General features: G+C 44.4%; 1 protein-coding gene across 4 annotated transcripts in view; it reads left to right on the forward strand.

Annotated features, from left to right (window-relative positions):
• The first annotated feature begins 1,266 nt into the window (after nucleotides 1-1,266).
• LOC120954864 (transient receptor potential-gamma protein) overlaps nucleotides 1,267-19,837 on the forward strand; it is a 73,937-nt gene continuing 55,366 nt past the window's right edge. For all 4 annotated transcript variants that reach the window (XM_040375147.2, XM_040375146.2, XM_040375149.2 and 1 more), the window contains exon 1: nucleotides 1,267-1,481. The gene's annotated coding sequence lies outside the window, so the exon portion shown is untranslated. The remainder of the gene's footprint in view (nucleotides 1,482-19,837) is intronic.

Below are 19,837 nucleotides of genomic sequence, written 5' to 3' on the forward strand. Positions count from 1 at the left end.
TTGGCCCCGTCGCTTCACTAGCCCCCAACCCCCCATTTTTTGGAGGAGGGAAAGGGTAGTAAAATGTTAGAAAAAGAAGGAGCGGAAACACATTCTAAAGCAAATGCGGCCGTCCTGTTTAGCTGCGGTCTGCGCCGCTAATGCCGGGATCCGGCTGGTAAATCATATTCTGGATCGTTACAAAAAGCAGACCTTCGTGTGTGAATGTTTTTGCTAGCTGTTTTTTTTGTTTCTTCTTTTTTTCTTCCCCATTTTTCCAACTTCCAGTCCAGAAAAAGATCCGTTTGCGGGTGCAGCGTAAATAAATCAGTAAACTTCATGCACTTCAATGTCGAACAAATGCACAAACACACACACACATGCACGATTGTTGACCATGTGAGTGGTGTATTTTTTTACTTTTCTGCTTCTTATTCTTGCAAACCAGCATGCAGAAAAATCACGGTCATCTGACGGCTATACACGGCATACACAATGAAGCGTGCTCTTTCTTTGCGCCGTGTGCGTGCGTGTACGAGCGTAACTGCGTTGCTGTATCGGAATCGTACGGATGCATTTACGAAGTCATTTGTGTTGCAAAAGGGGTTTGTGTTATGTTTTTTCCCCATTTTTTCTGTGCTAACTGATTTGTTTTCTCATACCCTGCACACTGTCCTCGTGCTGGGGCTTGTTGTTCCCTTTTTACGCCATGCGCCACGAAGACTGCACGACCAGGCGTCTCCATCGAGCGTTTTGGTACGTTGGGTACGGTACGGTTGGTAGTCAATGGTGTCTGTTGGTGTGATAAGCGACGGCTTGTACGATTCGTGGTGAATATGGTTCGGGCCGTGTTCGGGAACGGATAGGTTCGGCTCGGTTGCTTCGGCTCTGGACCACGTGCACTGGCTGGTGAACGAGTTTTCCCGCCGGTTTTGACGTTGACTGTGGACGTGATGGTGTTGGTGCTGTGCCCGATGGTTTGATGGTGTGTGTGTGCGTGTTTGGTAGCGTTGAATTCCAAACGATTGGTGCTGAAGAGATTTAATTCAAAAAATAATATATTTTTGATATGATTTTTATATTCATTATCACCGTTTTTGTGTGTTTGGTATATTATTGTGAATAATTTGACCCCCATACCCACACCTTCTAGAGCTGTTACAGTGCCGTGTATCGATTCCATCACACACTACCACTGCCTACAGGCCACCACTACAACAGCACGCCTGCTACGATCGGCTGTTCCCTTACAAAGCTAAACCGAGCCGGACCGCCCAGTCGGCTGTACGCCGCTCGGGAAAACTTCAGTCTCGGAGCAATCGCGTACGAAGCTGGACGTGAAAAACGTGCTGGGCGCTAGTACACCCCGCCTTGGCGTGTGTGTGTGTAGACCCACATTTGGACGTGTGGGGAGCAGGGGTTTAAAGCAGGTGCCCGTTTGAACCATACCCGTGTGAACTGGGAGCTGTGCGTGTGCATGTGTATTTGGAGAAGCAATCGAGGTAAAAGGAGTGCAATAATTGTTCATTTTTATTTACAAAAATGAAGCAAAAGTGACAAAGAAAAAAATAAGGTGAAGTAAGTGCGGGAGAAGTGTATTTGTCCAGGAACAGCCAAAGTGCAGCTTTTTTCAAAAATGATGTGATGTGAAGGGGAGTTCCTCTCATTCTCATTCCGTTTCGTTACATCTAAAACCCCGTTCGTCAATCTGGGTGGTACAGTGAATAATCAATTCCAACGGTGAGGTTGTGTTGTAAGAAAAAAAAGTTAAGAAGCTTATCTATCGTATCGCATGTTTGACTTGTGGTTCGTAAGATGTCGACGTAAATTAAGAGATGTTTTTCCAGCGTAGCGTATTTCCCTTCTGCACACATTATGACCTGTTTGTCCGTGTACCATTGGCATTGGGGCGGTGGCAGTAGGGTTTGCAGTAAGCGAACGTGCATGTGCTTGTTGTGTGTTGAATAGTTTTTACAACGGTTTGTTTGTGTTGCTCGTTGTGTCGTTTCGGTGTGTTAAAACAGTTTGAGAATGGTTCTTAAAACAGAGATAGACGAAATTGATGCAAACTGTAACCAAACATTGACCAAAAAATTGACAACGAACGGAAGAAGATAGAAAAATGTGGCCAGCAATAAATCAGGTTAGTTGAGTGCAGAATGTTGGGCCATTTAGTTTGCTGGATTGTTTCACAAGAATCAAGAAGAATAAAAGCAAAAAAAGAGGTAAAGAAAATGGTTCAAGTTCGTAGCGAGTAAAGAATGATAGCTATCGGTGACAACAGAAGCGAACAGGAAGACCAACCTTCTCAAAACCGTTCACAGTGGGTGTTTCCAGGAATGAAGTGTGTTGATCTTCTATTCCCCGTACTCCCCCAAAACCAGCGTAATTGTGCCAAGGTGTACCACTTCACAACTGGGCGTGTACGTGCGTGCAGCTGTGTGTGGGATGCGATATTCATTCCGGAATCAATTCGCCAACGGGCCAATATATTCCGTGACATTTGATTGAGGTCTAAGGGTAAACATCTTCGGGGTCGACAAGAGGTTGATTGAGCTATTTCGATTGGAAGGGTAAAGGTGGAAAGTCAGCCTTCTTTCAAGCAGCATGCAGGTATCGTTCGTACGTGTGTGTGTGTGTGCGTGTGTGTGTGTTGGATCTTCTTCATCTTTTAATAGCACATGCGAGACCGTTTTCTGCGTACTTACTATAAGCGTAATGATGGATTACGTATTCTAGCAGAGCAAAGGCTGCGAAGGAAAGCGTATAGCGTGTATGTAAAAAAGAGGAAAATAATCACTGAAAACAGATTACTCAGCTATGTTAAAGACACTGTTCGTGGAATTTGGGGCATTGATAAATCTTGCAAATATGTGGGTGTGTGTTTACAGAGCAGATATAGAAATAGGGAAATTAATGAATTTTGAGCGACGTTTGCAAGTGCAACCGATGAAGAATAGATGAAACAAATCATTATTATTATTATTTTAAATCATTCCATACGTATTGCAATACATATACGATGTATTTAACTATGTTTATGGTGGAAAAAGGTTCATCGCGATATTAGAAAACAATTTGGAAGAAAAGTGAGGGAATAAAAAACAATTTTAATATTTTTTAAAAAATTTATACAGTTATTGAAATAAGAGATGATTACTAGACAATCGAAATAAGAACTTCTGTTGTATCATCTAAACTAAGTATATTTTCTCAAACCATTTAAAATAATCTAAAAAGAAAATGTTGCTCTGGATTTTGAATAATCGAATTGGAATAGTCGAAAAAACTGGATTTCAACTAGAAAAACTTCCACGAGAATCGCATCCAACGCTAATCGCAACACATTTTCTCACCTCACTAAATTGTTTCGGCCCTTTGGGGAGGCAATTTCGGAGCAACAACAAAGTAGAAAGTAATGAATAAATAAGCAAATATGATGCTTATCGCATTAAGCAGGTGTGAAACAAGTGGTTGGCATTAATTGTCACGAGGATAAATGGGAGCAAAACACAGCCAGAGAAGAAGGAAAACAAACACGCCGAAAGGAAAAAGCAAAGGAACAACCAAAACATAAACACGCACACACACGCAACCCCAGCCCGAGTGCGGGTCGGTAGGGCAAACAAACTGTAACAGAGTAGGCCGATTGAAAGATTTTCCGCGCGACAATTGAACCTCACGCGCGAGCGAGATTCGAAGAACGCAACGTACCCCAAAGCCTGTAGTGTGAATGGTGTCTGTGTGCTTCGGTCTTGTTTGGTACGTTCCGTAGTGCGTGCTGTGTGTTCGTGCGGCGGAAACGTTTTCCCTCCGAACCGGAAGCGGATACCACCATCACCTGGTAGCCCGTTGTGTGGTGCGTGTTGAAAGGTCGAAAGAAATGCGTCTGAAGCGCGAGGAAGAGAAAATAAACGGAGATCAAAACCGAGGACACGTGGTCGCAAGATTTGCAGCAGGCCAAGGGGCACCGTTTGCCCCGAAGGTCAACAGCGGTTCGCGTCAAACTGGGACGCACGACGTACGGTACCGCCAACCAATTAACAGCATCTCTCTCACCCGACCCCGATGGTGGTGCTGCTTTTCCCTTTCCGATACGGAGCCGATAATGGGCGTCAATAAGGAAAGCGAAGACACACAGGAAAAAAGAAGGTATTTATGCGTGTGTGTGTGTGTGTGTAGTGTGTTGCACAGTGGGTGGGTCGTTGTTTTATTTTTCCCTGTTCGCTTCATGTTTCTTTCCGCCTTCCTGTTATTGTCCATACGCGCGCTCTGGGAGGAACTCGCGTGATTAATATCTCTCCACACACGGGGGGACTGTTCTGCTTTCCACCCTTCCCTTTTTTCCCTTCTCGTTCCCGGCACAACTGGGATTTGCTTCGCTGCTATAATCTAGCGCGATAATAAACGCACCAGTACGTCGATACGTCGACTGATAGGGAGGTCTGACCCCCAACAAATTGCAACTGCTGGTGGTGGGACGGATCGTGCTGGTGCCCGTTTATTGCCAGAGCTCTCTGCTCGGCCGCTCGACGTATTTTATGAGCACATCTGCCGCTCTCGGCGTGTGTGTGTGTGGTGCTGGTGTGAGCAATTGGTGGCGGATGTACCGGCTGCCGAGCCGAGAAAAACGGTCCCATCCCGCACGGTGCTTCCCGTCGCTGTTTGCGCGCCTGTATCGATGATAATTACTGATAAAATATTAGCTTCCTCGTAATGGTGGTTTACCTTTCCCCTTTCGGAAGGGGTGTGCACATTCCTGCGCACCGACCGGCAGCCATTCGTTGGCCGTGTTGGCCTGTTTGTACAGACGGATTAGTGAGACAGAAGGTGGCACGAATAATCTCCGTTCACCTTCGGCCCTCGGGACGAAAGGAAGGGGAACGGAAGAATGCGGTTCAAGGGAGTGAGGTTCCATTCCTATCTTACTTCCACACATCCCACACCCCTTTCTCTCTCTCTTTCGTACTCTCCACATCATTCTAACGCATATTTCCACGCTCAGCAACCGCCGGCGCACACAAACAACTGGAGCGTACCGAGCGTTTTGTTTGCACAAATGCGCGACGGCATCCATCCGTGGCCCGCGCCACTCTGCGCCGATCCCACTGCTGCGGGAATGGATTTGTTTCAAGTGTTTTGCCATTTCGCGGCAAGTGAAATTGTGTCTACCCTTTGCTGCCCACTTCCTACCCCATACATTCCCCCGTTTTTAAACTCATGCACAACGCAGTTCGGAAAAGTGGCATACCTTGGTCCACTTTAAAATTGAGCGATCTTGCTGTGTGTGTGTGTGTGTGTGTGTGTGTGCTACTACCGTTCTACGTTGTGATGGATTTTTAGTAGCAGAAAGAAAAGTTTGTACAGTGAGTCAAAATGGCACTTCCCGCTAGTGAAGCAACAGGATCAAACGGATGTGAAATGTGTGGCGAGAGTGGCCGTTTTTCCCCACTCTTGGCGTGTTTTTTTTCCACTTCATTGCCCATTATATTCCATTTGCAGAAACGCGGAAGGTCAGCGGCATACGATCGAGAACGTGAAATAAATCATTCGCTTAATTAATTGACGATAAATTGGCTCAATGTGGGTTTTTTTCGGATAGTGCGTTTGGCGTTCGTTTGAAAGGGGGGATGTAATTAATTTTCTACCAAGAGTCACACTGCTCAAAAGCACCAAAACACTCCTTGAATTTGGGTGTGGCTGCTTAAAGCACTGCCCGGGGGGTTTTACGGCTTCATTAGAAAGTATGAAAATAATAAACTTTCCCTTAGCATCCGGTGTGGCCTCGACGCTGTGGATCATTTTCTGCTCCTGCTGCTGCTGCTACATCTGTTACTAGGAAAATGAATTCTCAAAAGGGGAAGTAGATTAATAAAACGCCACCAAATTTGACGTACACCGTCCGAGGCAGACTGTTGTCCACCAGTGAACGGTGACGGTGGTGGGCAAGCCTTGCGAGCGTAAGATTAAGTTATGATTTGAATCTGTGACTCTGGCTGCAGTGGTTTTCAAGTAGATTGTAGATTTTTGAAATAAATTTGTTTGAAAATTAAAAAAAAGCTTTATAATAAAGTAGTTTACTAAAGGAATTTTTTTAACAAAGTTGTAACTTTAATTAAATGATATGCTAAACTTGATATCATTAAGCCTTTTTTAGTGTTTTTTAGAATCAATAATAAAGGGTTCATCAGAACTCATTCAAAATAGTGTCTGTATTAGTTGGCCAGAGGTCGCCATTGGACGTTGGAACCCAAGTGACATTTGTTCTAAATTTTTAACCATGATCTGCTCGAATGCTGCTCGACATACAAAAATATGTGGATTTGTGTGTGATAAAACGTGTAGAAAGTGTAAAAATTTCGTTTGTGCGGGCGAATGACCTTCTTTTATTAAATGAAAATGGCGTCAAATTCGTTTAAGATTAATTTCCTTGAATATTTGGCGAAAAAAGATGGTACATTTCGTATGGCGTTATTTGGTGAAAGTTGGACGGTTTTTTGTATAAAATTAACTATACGACCAGTAATAAGCATTGGAAACGTTATTTACCTAAGAAAGCATCGGAAAATACACTTCCCAGTCGATTTTAAAGGGCATGTTCTAAAAGTACCTTAAACTGGAGCAGTTTAAGGAAAGTTTAAGGTGCCAGTTTAAGGGAAATAGCTAGATAACCCGATTTTAGATCTCAAAAATGTCAATTGGGAACCATCCAACTGACATTTGTTCTAAATTTTAAACCATATTCTGCTCGAACGGTTCTCGAAATACCAAAAAAAATGGGGATTTGTGCATGATAAACCATGATAAACGCATACAATTTTGTTTGTGCGTGTGTATGACCTTCTTCTATCGGATGATGATAGCGTCTAATTCGTTATAGATGCATTTGATTTAATTTTTGACGAAAAAAGAAGGCATATTTCGCACGTTGTCATTTTGTGAAAATTCGGTTTTTTTGGTATAAAATTATTATATCTCCAGTGATAAGGATTAGAAACGTTATTTCCTAAAGTAGAAAGAAGAAAGCAACGAAAAAGCCACATCACAGTCAATTTTAAACGGCTTGTTCTAAAAGTCCCTTAATGTGGTGTAGTTTAAGGGAAGTATAAGGTGCCAGTTTAAGGTAAATAGCTCGAAAATTTCGAACTCGAAAATGTCAGTTGGGTATTGAGATAACAGTTTTATACTGTCAACTGTTGGTTTTCTATTAGTTTTTTTGTTTTTAGTTAAATTTTATTCGTTTTCGTCTTTAGTTATATTACTTTATCTTTGATTATTGCATTGCCTTCCTCTTTTCTTACAAATTGATTATATTGAATTGTACCATTATTGTTTCATTATTTCACTTGACATCCCCTGCCCGAGAGTCTCGCATTCAAGTGGGCAGCTTCTTCCAGCCTGTCCCGTGAAATGAAAAAAAGTCGAAGAAAAACACACAAGTGAATCACACGAATAGACCGCGGGACAAGATAAATCATTTCGCCCCCACCCAGGCAGGAGGGCACGTGGGTTTATCAGAACGCGCGAAATTAAAACATCACAGCCTGGACCTGCCGGTGCGAGAGCATCTGGGTTTCGTGCACATTCATTAACAAGGCCACACGGGCTTGTCAAGCGGGCAGCGAGTGGGTGGCACTGGGATATGATATGATGGGTTTGCTAATTAATGGGCGATTTCACTTAACCATTTCGCGTCTTTCACGAAAATGTTTGAACGCTCTTCGTGTCTTCGGGAGCCGCACGTGGTTCCGGTGGCAAAATTGGTGGTGATTTAGTGAGCCGTTTTGTGAGAAGACGCTATTAAAGCGTCCCTTTCCCTTTTTCGTTAATCCACCAGCACCTTTCCTTTTGATGTAAATTTGTAAGTGGGGAGAACATATTTATACTGCTCGAACCACCGGTACTACCCGGGGTCCGGCCCATTAGCAGGGTGATTAACTCACCCCATGTCCCTTTTGGGTGCCGCATTTTGCAATTTGTTCAAATTACTTTATCCGATTCGAATCAACTGAACCGGCAAGTGATAATCTCATTTTATTAAAATCACTTCCACTGCTAAAATTGCGACGAAGGAGTAAAGAGTGAGCTCTGAAGATAGAGAAGAAAAGGGTAGCAACAGGAGGAGCATTATAATTTATGTTACAACAGGTAACGGAGAGGGTAGAGAGAGAGAGGGAGAGTGGAAGATTTGCAGGAAAATTGGAAACCACGAGACCTTTACTAAACGGACATGCGTTAACACGCACCAAACCGTCCGCTTTTGTTGCGCAAGTTTTCACCCTCCCCCCCCCCCCCTCCGGGAATCGAAAATCCGTAGATAATACTATCAGAAAGCATGAGCCATCCCTTTTTTTGTGTATTCCCATTGTAATGCTGCTACCGTATGCTTTTTTTCCGGACCGAGAGATTATGAAAGCTTTCCCAGCTTAGGGTAGGATACGTGCACGTGTGTGGTTGTGTTCCCTTAACCCTTCCGGAAAGAGGGGAAATGATAGCGAAAAAGGGGGAACTTGGCAGGTTATTTTGTTACTCTCTCCGCTGGTTCGTTCCCATGTTACACCAGGAAAGCAGGTCAATCGTAGTTGATTGCTGTTTACTCCGGCTCGCTAATGACACAAGTTCGGGTAATGGTAATCATAACAACGTGCCGCACCGTACGAGCGTGGTACAACGCCGTGCGAATTGGGTATGGGTTCGTTGTGTTGCCCCACACTCCTCTCCCTGTACTCGTAAGTTTGCCATTATTTTGCCACATTGTAAAAGCGGGTAATTGGTGGTGGTGCGCTAACGGGCTGTGCACAGGGAGGGTGGAAATAGATTACGGCGCGAGAGTTCATTTTTAACATAAAATATCATGACTGCGAGCAGTAGTAGCGGTGCAGCAGCCGACTGCTGACCGTTGGCGTTCGATCGGTATCGGGAAAGTGGGTCATTTTAATACGATCGTAAAGATGATATCGAGCCCTGCCAGTGATGGAGGATGCACAAAACAGGCATGAGAGTGTTAAGTGAGAGGAAAGGGCACACCCAGAAGGGGGAAAAACAGTAAAACCAGCGCTACTTTAGTGTATCATAAATAAATCATTAAAAAAAGAGTGTACCATTTTGAACAATTTAATTTCTACATTAAGCAAACACTATTTATCTTTATCAGTGTGTGAAGTGGTTTTTGAAACCCCCGAGGTTTTTTTTTATGACAATTACAAACTGCTTTACTGGGTCGTAAAACTACGGAAAATGGCTCGCTTGCGCTCACATAACGAAAAAGGGTCGTCCTATTTACACGCGGCAACCCTTACTTTCGGGGAAAAAGGGGAATTTTTTTGTTTCTGCTGTTGCTCCAGTTAGAATTGTTTGCGAAAATTAATGTTCACTGGAAAGTGTCAACATGCCCCGGGGTTTGCCTTCCCCGAGGGACATTGCTGCTGCTGCTGCTGCATTGGGAATGAAGGGGGGGGGGGGGGGTTCGAAACGGGACAGGGCAGTATAGGATCGAAGATGAAAAATGTTTGTGACAACAATTTTATTGATCGTTTGTTTGTGCTGTTCGCGCGAAGTTTATTTGCTCCACAAACCACCCTCGAATGGAAAAGGCCAGCGGAGAGGGGGAAAGAGGGGGGGGGGGGGATACAATATTCCTCAAGAGAGTGGAGAGTGGAAGGATGATAAATTTAGCAAACAGGCATACAGATACTATCACGTAAAAGGTATAAAGCAAGCTCGCTGGTTGAGTAGGGCAGGATTGTAGTTTTTCCTGCTTTTTTCCACAGATTTTTTTGGGAAGAAAACAGGCTATAAAATTGTTAAGGAAGGACGAGGAGGAGACGCTAAACGATTCAGTTCGGCTTTTATGATGGCACGTAAAACAGATCAAACAAAATTCGGGGGCTTTTGATTTCCGGGGAAGAAAAACGACATTGGCAAATGTAAGGATTTAATTGTGGCCAAGTGTTTCGACTGAATGTGAGGTTTAACGGTTTGCTGAACAACATTTCTGGGAAGGCAAAAGTAGAGGAACTTTTCGCAGAAGAATATCTGTTGATGAACAAATGAATATGGTTTCTAAGTTTTGTTTCTAGGAACGTGTTTTTTTAAATCATAAATTAGATGAAGTCCATTCCGCTCGAATTATTGTTTTTTGTTCAAGCACTTCAATAATTAAGTTTTTTTTTATCTAAAACAATGCAAATCATGCAATCAATTTACAGTAAATTAAATAAAATAGTATTTAAATACACTCCCACACCCGCCACTCCCACTGAACGAACGCGCGAACGGCTGTCGCGTCCATTTAGATGTAAATTAATTTAAATTCATACCATGGTTGCGCATTACAAACGTCCCCCTGTTAGCCCAGAAAACGGTATCGAAAGCGAGGGCTACCCGGGGGCTACGTGGAATGTGCGGCACGTGGCGTGTATTTAATAAAACGTGTAATGAATGTGCTGTGGTATTTTGCGAGTGCTACCACACACACACACACACACATAAAAACCATGCTGAAGAAAAAGAAAAAAAAGTCCCATCACCCTATCGCCATCTCTCCAGCCCAGTGGAATGGAATGGAAAAGTGAAAGATACAGAGACAAAGGAGATATCGATTTCTAACCCAATCTGGTGGGGGTCCATCCACTTCATGAGCACACACACATACTGACACACACACCATGGCTTATACTGCGCGTCGCATGCTGAGATGAGTGCACTTGAACTTTCATTTCCAACCTCTTCCATCCGCATGTATCCCTGGTCTGGTTCACCCGATGCGGAGCGAGTAGAGTACACACACACTCCCTGACGTCAGCAACGATGACGACAGCAATAGGCATCGGTATGGGGCGCGCACACGGGCCCTGCTGCTAGGCAGGGCACACGGCCCAACACTCTGCACGCTGCAGCAAAACTGGAGCCAAGTTCAGAGCGAAAGGTCGGGCGCACCGAACCGTGGACCCGAAAGTAGGCCTCCGCCGTGTAACGGGGCATGGTTTGGCCGGCAGCCAAGGTACGGTGGGCCGGCTGCAAGGGAAACAAAACTTTAAAACTGCTGACTTGCAAGCACACAGGGGATGTATACATGTGTGCTTCTACATGTGTTTGATACGATCGCTCGAAGTTAAACTGTCACGGTTGAGGATCTCTTTCAAATAAAAATTCGAAGTAAAAACACAACAGTGTTGGCAGTGTTGTTGAATTCCAGCAATGTTTTTGCCCGTTTTTCGGATGTTACACACACATACACGTCGCTAAAGGATAGGAAGAGGCGTCTGCCAACCGGACAGTAGAAGTTTGCAGCCTCTTGCCTGGTGAAATTAGGTCCGAAAGTGCTTCACGTGCTCGGCCATTCACAGCACCATCACCACTGATGGTGGCTATTTGCGATGGTCATGCAAAATTTATGGCAAAAATTTGTAATATAGTTCCCTTTTTTTGTGTAACCCCGTGCAGTGTGTGCTCTCTGTCTCTCTCTTTCCTGCACTGTGGCAATTTTTCTTTCGAAACAGGATTAAAAAGTGTGCCAGCGCACGGATGAGCACTTCAACTGAGTGCAGTAAGTTGAGTTAAGATGTTTTAAAGTATGAAGGGAGTCGAGGGTTTTTTTTTTGTTGTTCTATGTCAAGTCCCGTTTTTGTGTGTGCCCATTCTCATTCCTATGCAGCAAACGGGGCAGGAGAATGTGTAGGTCCGTTACGCTGCAGTTAATCTTTGCACTGTTGGGGGCACTGGGGACAGAACAAAAAAAACCCGGCGTGAGAAAAAAAAGATTGCTTTTAGCCAAAAGCGTGTTTGCAAATGGGAGCTTTTTTTGGTGAAATGTAAAGTAGTGGACATGGGGTTGCTTGGTTTAAATGGTGCCCTTTTTGTGGTGTTGGTGTGATTTTTTTGTGTTAGTTTTGTAACACAAAAAGAGAGCAAAGCACGTCGGATGCACGGTGTTGGAGCATATTTTCTTTTAAATTATGATTCACTTTACGATTACTTTTTTTCAGAAAGATTTGTGTTTTTTGGTTTTGTGGTTACGTTTTTGTGTGTTTGAGGAAAGCTTTTAAAAAAGTAACCACACCAACCACACAGAGGGGAATAATTAATTTTGCACTTGCAATCAAACAAAGTGTCTTTCATTTAGTAAGAATAGTGAGTGAAGCTGGGTCAAATGTTTGGCCAAAAATCAATATTAAAAAAAAAAATTATATGTTTACAAATATTAAAATAACTTAACTAAAATGGTGTATGATCCTTCGATCACTTTTTTTTTTTAAATATCCAACTAATTCCATGATCATTATTTTAGATATGTTACGTAGCGCCTGCTTCACGTGTACTCACGTTGCGTAAATTGATTTTCGCATGAAACACTGGAGCACCGGACAATTTAAATATTTTTAAATGAAAAAAGTTCGTTAAACACCGAACCCTACTCCGAGATATGGAGTGTTCTTTGCACAGGTGCATTACATAAACCGGTTCTGCATACACATTACCGTTTCCGTTCCGTTCCGTTCCATCCCGCGGAGCGGAGACGACGAACAGTTCCACTGTTCACCTTCCCGAAGGTCGTGGGATGAAAGAATGCCGGAAAGTCAAAAATGACACAAAAGAAGTGTGTCTGAAAGGTGAAGGTGTGCTTTCAGCGGTAGATTGTTTTCGGGGGTCCCGGATTTCATTTGATTACGACTACCCTTTTCCTGTTTTTTTGCCACTACCCTGTGTGCCGGCAGCCTGTGCTGTACGTTGAGCGGCACTTTTTCAATACGCCCAACGGCTGCAGACGGTTCGTAGTTTTTTTTTTGAAATTAGGAAACAATTCATTTTAAGGAGGTTTGTTGGTTTTTCTGTTCTCAAAAACAAAAAAAACATGATTACTGTGGAAAATTGAACACATTGTGTTGAGTTGATGCAGCGAAAATGGCTTTTCACTTTTGTTTCTCCTCCTTTTTTGGGTTGCGGAGCAGCAACCCTGCCTTCGAGACGGTTTCCCTAGCAATGGGACGACTCCTTCAAGGGGCGGAGAACGTTTGCTTGCTTTATTTGCGATTGATACATTTTCCCCTTTACCCTTCTTTTCTACCATCTCATAATGCTCTTCTACAAGGCTCCTTTTCCCCCGATCGTTTCAATCGCGGTTCGTTTCAATCGCGGCTCGTTTGAGCTGTCTTTACAGGGTCTCGTCGCTGCGCAGCAGTCGCTCTACACACGTTCGCGTTACGCGACAGTGAATTTTATTTTAACCGATTTCCATTGAGCCGGAAAACGGAGTGAATCAAGGGAAGGGTAAAGCACACATACACATACATGTACACGGTATGCAACCAACCGGATACATGCTTTTCTTTTGTGGATTTTGTGTTCGTATTTCTTTGCTTTCGCGCTGCCGGGAAAAATGGGGAGCGAATTTCGATGACAATTGACTGTGTGATGGAATGTGTGTGTGTGTGTGTGTGTGTGGATGTGTGTTTGGAGCATGAAGGTGGGTTTGAATGGAAACATTCCCATAACTCGGGCCCGCTTTTGAATCAACATGCTTATGGTTCGGGACACAAGTTTTGTGCCTCTGTGCTCGGGTCACCTTTTGTGCGCCTTTCGTTCCCAAGAACCGGGCGGCGCCGTAACTCAATTCGTATTAATATTTATTTTACATACGCGCATGGGTACGCTACGCCGAGTTCGCTGCGAGAGGCGAGGTTTTGCGTACCTATTCCCATGGCTGCAAACGAAGACAACCGGAAAGCGTATGGGGACAGCAACCTTACCGGGGGGGCTGTAATCCAACCATTCCACCCGGAAGCTGTCATGTGAGATGGACGTTTGCCTCGCGCTTCCTTTGAAGGACATTTCGAGTTTATTCAGCTTCCCCCCAAGGCAGAAGAGAGGGGAAAGGGTGGGTGTGGTATGCAAATGTTATTAGAATGGAAACTCCTTGCCTTCTCGCTTTCGCTTCGCCGTTGACGTCATTTTCTCATTGGCTAATTTTTACATGACGCTACAGCAAAAGGTCCTGCTGTAGGTTAAAATAAACGCCATCAAACGGGACGCTGTCTTTTGCGCTTCTTCCCAGGGCTCTTCGCTTAATGAATATTTACTCCCCGTGCGAATGCAACCGCAGGTGTGATGATGATGGAAGTTGGTCTTGTGTTGGTGAATGTTAAAATAAAAAATACCTTCATCGAAGCAAAAATCTCCTTCATTTGACTTTAATGATGCAAATAATGAAGTGAACTGAGAGAGGTTATAAACCACAAAAAAGGGACCACAGTGAAGGATGGAGCGCAGCAGGGCAAGTTTAATGGGCAAGCTTGGCAGCCGGAAAGCTGCCAATAATTGGCAATTGACGTTTGAGTTGCTGGCGTTGTGCAGCAGAACAATTTTGATTTGACCGCAGAAAAAGGATTCCCACTTTTTGTGTGGTGCTTCTTTTGATGAGCTGAATGAGCAAGTAAATTAAACAGAATTGAAGTTTTTTTTTTAAATCGTTTGATGTATACTTGAGAAGTGAGCTTTTGTGTCGTGAGATGTATTAACATGTACAAATCAATCAAAAGCGAACTAATGAATGGTTTTTGATGAATTAATACATTTCATATTCTCTGTTCATTGCTTCGCTTTAAGAGAAGTTGTCCAAAATATTCGTGTGGAAGCTATTCCATCCGACTTTTTCACATTTAGCCTTGTCAGTATTGTGCAGAAGCTTGTCTTGTTTCGCCAAAATCCCTCCGGGGATAGGAGCAAAGCAGACGAAATGATTCCTTCGCTTCCTTCTGATTATCTCAACACAGTTGCGTCCCATCCCTCGTCTACTGCCGCTTCAGCATCTCTTGAGACGTACGAATAAACAAGCCGAACCTAAACCTCTTACCCTCGAGACAGAGGACCTTCTTTAAGCTCGGTCACAAACCTTACGCTTTCGCAATATTGGATTCAGTAGAATTGCAAAACAGAAGCGCGTCGATCTCTTGCCTATGACATCATCCTAGCATCGTTTATGTATGTATGTTTGTGTGTAGGTTTGTGTTATTTCGGGTGAAAATATTCTTCATTTCCGCTTCCGGTGGACTTAACAAGGCCTCGGGTTCAACCGAAATTTCAAGGTCGGGTGAGCCTTAACTAAAGCTCATCGCTGAAGCTTACAAGCTGCTTGAATCGAACCCATCCAAAAAAAGAAAGGAACGGATACGCAACGGTCCTCTTTAACCGTGCTGAGTGTGAGTTTCCGGTTCATCGTGCTTCAACCCGAGCTGGGAGCGCTCTCGGTGCGTAATGTTCCCGCACGAAATAGGAAAATGTGATTGATATATCATTTTGGCAGGTAGCAGGTAGGAGTAAACAACTCTTGAAGAACGCGACCGAGCTGGTATTTACACAAACCTCTCCAGCCCAAGATTGTGGTGTGGTGTTTTGGAATGGAATTGAACATTGTGGGAATGGTGGCAGCAGCTTGTATGCCGCCCGTGCAGCACTGTTTGATCACGTGTTTCTGTCAAGCTGAGAAGATGATCGGAACGCTTCACCTGTCTCATTAGCATGTGCGAAGCTCATTAGAGCGGTAAATTACAGAATTAATTAAAACAAAGTGTGTGTGTGTGTGTGTGTTTGTGGTCGTAGCGATTGGAATCGGTTCTGGGGGAGCGGGTTCGTTTTTTCGATCGTGATATATATTTGCTCACTGAAAACAAATCAGTGCTCGAGGGGAGGGGAGAGGGGTGTATGGGAATTTGTGTGTTATGTATTTGGTGTCTGTTTCGTGACGAGCAAATGTCAATTTAATTGGGAAAATATCATTAAGGTACAAGGGTTCCCGTTGAAATGGGTTGTGCAAATTGCAGCAATTTAGGCGTTATGAGCATATGGCATTTAATGACTCGTTAGAAAGAAAGGTGAAACGATAGTTAGACTATCATTTACTCAACCTTCTTGTAATTTTCTCTAAAAATGGTGCAAATTACTTAGAAAATTGGTTTCACAAAAACTGTGCAAAATTTGAAGCATTCTATAATGACGTAGTACGCGAAAGGTATGCAATCCACATAACAAAAAGATATTAATAAGACATTTAGCTATCAAAATTGAGAGATTTTTTAGAATTCTACTCTAACCACATTGCACAAGTAGCTAAGCCTCCAACTTGAAGTATTTAATCTTGTTACGAAAAAAATCTAATTTCGCAACGATTGCATGTAATGACTGCATCTTGCCATTCACTCTCAGCACTGCAGGCCATCCGCTCTAGGCAATCATTCCACCGTCTAGGTGGGACGGTAGATTTCATTCGATTTCGATCGTGTTTTCATCAATCTCGGCCCAACCACCAATTCCAGGCACGTGTGTGTTCAGCACCGGCTCGTTGCTTCAACCGAACCGTACAGTCCTGTGGTCGGCGTTTGCTTCCTCTTGCCCGACCAATGGCCAAACCAAACTCCTAATGGAACAGGGTAATCTAGTTTTGCTGAGCTCGTCGACAGAAGCGGCCCAGCCACCGGCAGCCACCGTCTGTTTGTGATGGGATCGATTTGGGTTTCGAGCTTCCAGGGGGGGGGAGGGGGGAGGGGTTCCGAACAGCCGCTTCCCCCTCTTGCACTGGAAGCTGTCTTCGCCCTATTCAGCTCGTCTGCCCCAAGCAGAGCAAATAACTCTTGTGCCTTGTGCGAAATCGTTGGCATTAGCCGGGGCCTGTGGCTTCATTTTTCCTTCGCTCTGTGGATGGGATTTATTTCCTCACTCTTCGTTACCGTGCACTTTCACTTTCGCAAATCAAACCCAACGGCGTGGGAAGGAGCTGGCGCTCGAGGGAAGATAAATGATCACTCATCTCAATAATCGTCAATAATATGTTTCTGTGCTTCTTCTTCTTCTTATTCTTTGCATTTGTCACCGTTTTCCCTTCTGGTGGCGTTTGTAGGCCGTACTGGATAGAAGCCCGGACGAGAGGTTCTATATTGGCGCACGTGGCGTTGGCGTGTAAGTGCGCCAAATTCGAAATCCGTTCAAGTACATCTTCCTCGCTTCCTCTTTGGGGCACATTGGGGGCTGAGGGGGAAGAAGGATGAATGTTATTTTATCCTTAGTTACGATAGAAAAGAGTTTCGCCCGAACCGTTTCATTCGCAAAACGGTTTCCACCGTACGGCTGGGGCAAATGGTCTTCATCGCTTCGCTTATTACGCGAAGCCCCGGGTGTTTGCGCGAGTCCGGGAAGCGTAGATTCCGCTCGAAGAAAAATTACTATTTATATCGCGCTGTTGGTAGATGTGAGGTTTAAGACATGCTCATAAATTGTACGTTGCTTGCGGAAAACATCCGAAACCGGAAAAAAGGAGTGGAAAAATCAAATACCTCTGTTTGTGCCTGGCCTTCTTGTTCGAACTTTAAGTACCCGTACGAGGCCTGGTACATCATTAATGTCAAGTAGGCAGACACGCACACATACACACACACACACACACACACACACAAAAACACGGATTCTCACTCGAGCCAACAGGATTTGCTCCATCACTGTCAGCCAACGTGGCGACCCGAGTACCCGACGAGTGTGTCGATAGAAGTTGATCCCTTTCCGATGAAGCGAAAGTGATCGAATTTAAACGAGCAAACACTTATCTTGCGCCGAGATGTCGTGCCAGCAAGCAGTGGATCAGGGAGGGATTGAGAAGTGGGAGCAATATTCGTTCGGTGCCCCGAACAGCTGGGCCCGAAGCATTGAAGAGCGCTGGTGCTAATGATGGTTCATATTTTGAAGCATCTGATGCAAATTTCTGGACGCAAACAACTCTTCGCAGTAAAAACGTCCAAAATGAGAAGAAGCAAAAAACATTCCACACACATACAGACACACACACACACACACACACACACACACACACACACACACACACACACACACAGACAGAATAACAGATGTCACGTAGTTTGTGTATGATAAGCTTTTCGTTGCGGTTGTTTTTTCTTCTCCTCGGTGGGAGTGAGGATCGCTGGGAGTGGTTGATTGCATAAGTGTGCCGGCTCGTTCCTTCAGCCTTCCAGGGCAGGCGTTTCTGCACAAACGCTCACGTTGGTTGGTGTGCTTTTTTTCGGTGAGCATGGTTTGATTGCCATTCACACGATTCTTTTTGGGGGGTTTTTTGTCTCCCCCACTTGGCAACTGTCGTCATCAACACTACTGTAGCAGTAGCAGCAGCAGCAGCAGTAGCAGCTGAGAGTGACAATGATGAGGGTTATGTTCTGTCCTCGGGCATATCGGGGTGAGCCCCCGGGAGACTAAATTGTTTGCTCAGTTTGTTAGTGTTGTCGGCGCTCGGCACTCATCATCCCGGGGATGGCTTACGGGCCGGGTTGATGCGGCTGTCAGTAGCAGGACCATTCAGGTCAAGGGAGCCTGGACGGATTACATCGGCTGCTGACATGATCGGGACGAGGATTGATAGTGTAGGTGAAAAGAGTGGAATGGGACGTATTGACGTACTGCGGATGAACATTGTGCTGATTTTAGTTTCAATATCGTAACGAGCCTATTGAAGGCGATTTTATGAAGTGGATCATGGGAAAGTAGCCGTTTTAGTGCTGTCATGTAACGGACGTTGAGCTTAAATGAAATGGATACAAAAAAAGGAGCCCGCAAAAGGTTCAGTCTTTGTATTAATTAAAATTAAAACGTTGATGTGTTTGTAATTATTAAATATTTAATAGTAGGTTTATAACATTTTCAACTGAACGATAGTATAAACCCATATCGATAAAAGTGTTATAAAACTCAGTCGATAAATTTCGCTTAAGCTGAGTACCAGCACACGAAAACAGTAAGTTGCACTCATCATGAATGTGCACTTAATTAGACCAATCTAGCGAACCGAGCTGACGGATTGGCAGTCATCAACTCCTCTAAATCTCGCCAATGTGTTTAGCCTTTCTCCTGCACCATGCGAGGTGAGAAATCGATTCGCAAACTTTAATTACATGCAATCAGGACGACCCACTCACTCACTCATTCATTGCCTCTCCTTGTGCGAGGGGCGTTTTTGTCCCGGCGCCCGAGCTCAAGGTTGAAAAGGTGTTCGCGTACTGCGTTACTTCAAATTAATTACCGCACCGCATGGAAGCACCGACGATGCAGGAAAAGCCGAAAAGTGAGCAACCCACTAAGCAGGATAAAGTTTTACCCCTTTTATGTACATACAGCATCCGGGACCGCATGGGCCGGGTTGGTGGGTGAAGCTGTGCTAAGCCCGACACTTTCACGCTGGATGATGAGAATTTACATCGATACGGTTTTCCGGCTACAGCGCTACTCTCACTCTCTCTTTCTCTCTGTCACACACACACATACACACATATTTAGGATAACGTGGCTTGCTATCTCGGGCATCTTCTCGGTAGCGACAGGCAGGCAGACAGGCACTGGCAGGCAAGCATTGCGAGCTTACAAACGACGTTTCAATGAAGGCTCGTGCTTGTTCATCTACATTATCGGCTTCTCTCCCGTCGGCCCTTTTGCTTAGCGGGAAGATGCTGGCTGTTGTAAAGTTTTCCATCGATCGAGACAAGCGCGTGTAATTTCCCAACCATCATTACACTGAAATGTCTTTCAACAGAACAGTTACCGAGATTGAAATTCCTGCACAAAAGTTTGTGCAAAGTGCAAAGGGGAATGTAATTCTTCCCACTGGGCACGTGTACTCCTCGTTCAAGACTGTTCATTTCACAAGTACATACGGCAAACACATTACAAACCCCATTGCACGATCGACGGCAAACAGCAAATAGCGCTTGCTTCAATGCATTCCACCGCGGAGGATGGTTCCGCGCGGGTGCGTTTTTCCGTACGGGTTGCGATGTGATTGTGTATGTGCGTGTGTGTGTGTGTGTGTTGT

This window comes from Anopheles coluzzii, chromosome 3 (genome assembly GCF_943734685.1).
Source record: "Anopheles coluzzii chromosome 3, AcolN3, whole genome shotgun sequence".
NCBI classification, from domain to species: Eukaryota; Metazoa; Arthropoda; class Insecta; order Diptera; family Culicidae; genus Anopheles; species Anopheles coluzzii.